Below are 4,414 nucleotides of genomic sequence, written 5' to 3'. Positions count from 1 at the left end.
TGAAATGCTAATTTTTCCCATGTGGCTATGCCCACCATGCGTGAAGTGAGCGCTTCACGTGCGGATGGTACCCAAGGCCTAGAGGAAGGAGACTGTCCTCCAGGCCCTGGGTACCATAATCATGTAAAAAATAGAATAAAAATAAAAAATATTGTTATTCTCACCTTCCGACAGCCACCGGAATCCATCCCGCCTCTCACCACGCTCCTGGCATCTTCCGGTCCCAGTAATGCTTTGTGCGAATGACCACAATGACGTCACCGCAGAGCAGATCGGGGGCCATCGGAAGGTGAGAATAACATTATTTTTTTTATTTTTTTATTATTTTTTACATCCTACCTTTTACTATCGATGCTGCATTGGCAGCATCGATAGTAAAAGGTTGGTCACACTTGTCAAAAACTATGTGTGACCAACCTGTCAATCAGTTTTCCAAGCGATGCTACTGATCGCTTGGAAAACGCTAGCATTCTGCAAGCTAATTACGCTTGCAAAATGCTAGTTTTTCGCGGGAATTCTGCATGCAAATTTCCCGCGATTTTCCCGCCGCAGGGAGTTGCGGAATTGCCGCAGAAATTTCCATGGCAATTCCGCACATGTGCACATAGCCTAAATGTTTTTTACTGCACTTCCAGTGACATTTCAATTGACAGGACTGTCAAATATGACAAAATAGGATGCTGGGGCTGCACTCACTTACCTGCAGTGTTTATCATCCATCTGTCATTGTTAGTTTATTTATTGTAAGTGATATTTGTATTTTGATGGAACCCCATCTCATGTACAGCACCATGGAATTAATGGTGCTATATAAATAAATAACAATAATAATCCTGGAACTGGATGTCATTAGGGAGTGGTGCTTCAGTTACTTACTACAATTTCTTACATCGCTGCCCTCTGAAGATATCCTGGATCCATGGTGATAGACTTTGCGGGAGAGGTGAGTGCAGCGCTAGCACTGTACTTTTGTCCCTGCCCACCCAGGAGATAGGAACAGTGAGTCATGGCAAACATAAGTATAAACTAATAGAAACAACAAGGCACTCTTCAAATAAATGGTAGTAGGTGCACAAGTAGGGTCTCCAGCCCACGTAATAATGTAAAAGAACTTGGCACTCAAACGGCGTCCTTCATTTCAGCGGGCACACCACGTTTTCCCTGGTGTCCTCCACTTCAGCGGTCACACCGCAGGATATTTGAGGCTAGAGGAAGCAGCGCCATACAAAATAAGTGACTTAGATCACTATACCAGGGCATTACCTCTCCTTATATATATTAAATTCAGAGAGGTTCTGATGAAGATCCGTTGTCGGATCGAAAACGTTTAACATACAATCTGGATGCAAATAAAACAAAGGATCTAATCCACTTTGCCATTTGAGTGCCAAGTTCTTTTACAACATAAGTATAAACTAAATGAGACATGTCAGGAGCGCTCACAAGTTCCCTTTAAAGAAATTTTAAATCTGGAAACCGATCGCTGAATTAGGACTATTTCAAAGCTATTTAAAAGGGTCACAGTCATGCCATGTTTTTCCTAAGATTTAAGTCATGCCATGTTTTATCTAAGATACATTTAGAGAACATATAATCCATAGTGTTATATCAGTGTGAGAATGAAGCTGAGACTTTTGCAGACTCACACTTTCTCCATACACTATGCAGAATTCACTGTAAGCATGGCAGGCCATGTGCTCCTACCAATACAGCATTTGCTGCTGTTTATATATCAACACCTCAGTCGTAGAACACACAGCCATGTCCCGTACGTCAGTGACCTGCGGCACGCTACATTCTAGTAATTGTCACATTCTGAACACGAGGACACTATACAAGGTACAGAAGGTTTTGTGAATCCTCGCACGTTTCATTCACATTTTCATCACAGAGATGCCATAAAGTCATACACTCGTCTACCCACAACACATAGAATACAATATGCTTTCAAAATTTGTCATAGTTTATTGGGACAAAACCCATGTAGTATTTTTCACATACATGAACTGTTTTTAACCCTCCGTCAGGCGCTATAGATCTGACAGGCACACAGTAATTAGTTTCACTTCTCTCTCCTTGCCCACTTATCAGAAAACCCCACCCCTCCTAGTTATCTCCTGACTCTACAGGCTCTGTGAAACCTGATATCACAGTGACTCAGCAGACCTTCTAGTGAGCAGATATCAACACTTTGGCTTCTCAGGCACATTGCGCCTGATTTCAACACAAATTGAAAGGTTAGTATTTTCTTTTTTTATTCATCACGATTGTGTATTTAGCTTGTTTTATGAAGGATTAATGCTAAGTTAGTGTACATAAGTACTGTTTTCTTACACAAAAGGAGGGTGGCTTCTAAGGCACATTGCGCCCTAACACATACTCTTTCTCTCTTGCTTCAGATTTTCTGCTGCAATGGCCAGAAAACAGTATGATTCATCTAAACCCCTTCATTTAGAAGAAATGAAGATTTTTTTGTTAGAAGATGATGAGGAAGAACCAGCAGTAACTGAGGATTTAGAGGATTTAGATTTACCAAACGCTGGCCGATGGTAATCTTCTTTACAATGCTGAATGTGGGTGGCATCAACTCACAAGTAATTTACCTCGGTAATGAACTTAAACAAATGCGCAGAAGAATGTACCTAAAACAATTGGCTAATGAACTGGTGAGTGGAGAGCTAAGCCTAAGAAGTACAAAGACGGTTGGATTGCCCCTTGCCCTGCAACACCGGTTGAAGAGATATCGTCCCAAGGACGTTCCAGAACAAACACCGACTCTACCACCTTCTAAAAGACGCAGTTGTACTACCTGCTCATTTGTATCTGGTTTCAGAAGGCTTTCTAAATATGACTGCAAAATATGTAAAGAATCAATCTGCCTTTCCCATGCAACTTTCGTCTGCCAGCCTTGCTTTTCTAAGTGTACCTGTGCTGCTTCTGCTGCAATTGAAACCACTGAAGATGAGTAGAAAATAATTAAGTAACATCTAAGTGCAATATCCTTTAAGTTTTTTTCCATAATTTTATATTTAAGCAATAGTTAAGTAAAGATAACTGGAGCCTATTTGGCGGTACTACCGAAAAGTGGTACTTTTAGTTTTAATAAGTTTATGGTTAATAAATGTTTTTTTTTGCATCTGATTTGGTGTAATCTCTTTTAATACATTCCTATGAAGGTCACTGACTACTTCTATAGTCCTGAAATTGAAATATGTAGCTACTATAGGTGGTTTTCTGACCTGTGCTTGTCAGGCACATTGCGCATGAACTGAGGAGAATCTATATTGCGCCTGACGGAGGGTTAAAACTGAGTGCACATGGGCAATTTTCATTCTAAGGCTCTTTTGATACGTCCGGCATTTTTTTTGCAAACCAATGGTCCATAAAAAAGAATGAGGCTATATCTGAGTTCCCAATTACATACTGATAACAATACAAATTCTGGATGAATATTGGATGATTTTTCATATGGCTGTGTAAACCCGCCCATAAGTAAAAGTCACAACCCTCAGTGAGCTCTCCTAACTTGTTAGAGTCACACAAAGGGCTGAGATGACATATTCAGACAAACTAAACACATAAGTTCACACTGCGTCTGTGCACACTGTCGGACAAATAAACTCTGTAGGTATGCGCCTGACAGTGTGCACAATCAGGATGGATGATGATGCATTAATTCACCATAGCATAGTTTATTTATGAATTGTAGTCTCCTTCATTGAACTGTGAACCATCTGGCCCTGGCAAACCAACATCAGTGACATGTGGCATAATGCCCCCACCCCACAACACAAGTTCACACACCCAGTCAGGACCTCCACTTTCATGTAACGTATTGGGCACCACAGACGAGTGCTTCACCCGTGGCTAATGCCCCATGCCTAACTACACACCTAACATTAGAGATCTAATGACAAAAAGAAGTTTCACAGACTTTGCCATAAATTGCCCTTTTGTCCAAAGTTTCACAACACAGTTTTTGTCTACACATTTTTTTTTACAGGCAAAAAATTAAGCATTTTAGCCAGAAAACTACATGATTGAAAACCACATTCTACAATGATGCCGTTTTTTATGTGATTTTCACTGCCCATACAGACACTGGAGAGAGGAAGGAAAAAGTAATGTGATTAGTTGGATCTCACGTCAATTTCCAGTATGTAGAAGTTTCAGATAACATTTTCTTCACTTGTTTATGATACAGCATTTTGTCCAGGATAACTATCGAACCCCCCTTGTCTGAGGGTCGAATTATTTTAGGATTTTCATGCCTGTCTCAATTTGAAAAAAATTAGACAGAACTTCATCCTGTGTGGTAAAAAAATGTCTCCGGTCTTTCTCTATAGCATGTTGGGAGTTGTCCATGGCAGGCATCTGGATTGAATAGGGTAAAAGGAAGGATTGGGCACATTCT

The 4,414-nt window shown here is 40.5% G+C and overlaps 1 long non-coding RNA gene across 1 annotated transcript; it reads left to right on the top strand.

Moving 5' to 3' along the window:
* Positions 1–2,015: 2,015 nt before the first annotated feature.
* LOC141099175 (uncharacterized) lies at positions 2,016–3,141 on the top strand. The gene is made up of 2 exons (XR_012234426.1): positions 2,016–2,237; positions 2,400–3,141. It is a non-coding gene; the product is annotated as an uncharacterized lncRNA (long non-coding RNA).
* Positions 3,142–4,414: the final 1,273 nt, after the last annotated feature.

This window comes from Dendrobates tinctorius, unplaced genomic scaffold, assembly GCF_039654945.1.
Source record: "Dendrobates tinctorius isolate UK_male_01 unplaced genomic scaffold, ASM3965494v1 ptg000098l, whole genome shotgun sequence".
NCBI lineage: Eukaryota > Metazoa > Chordata > Amphibia > Anura > Dendrobatidae > Dendrobates > Dendrobates tinctorius.
The sequence above is the reverse complement of the archived record's forward strand: the minus strand, read 5'-3'. Positions and strand labels throughout refer to the sequence as shown.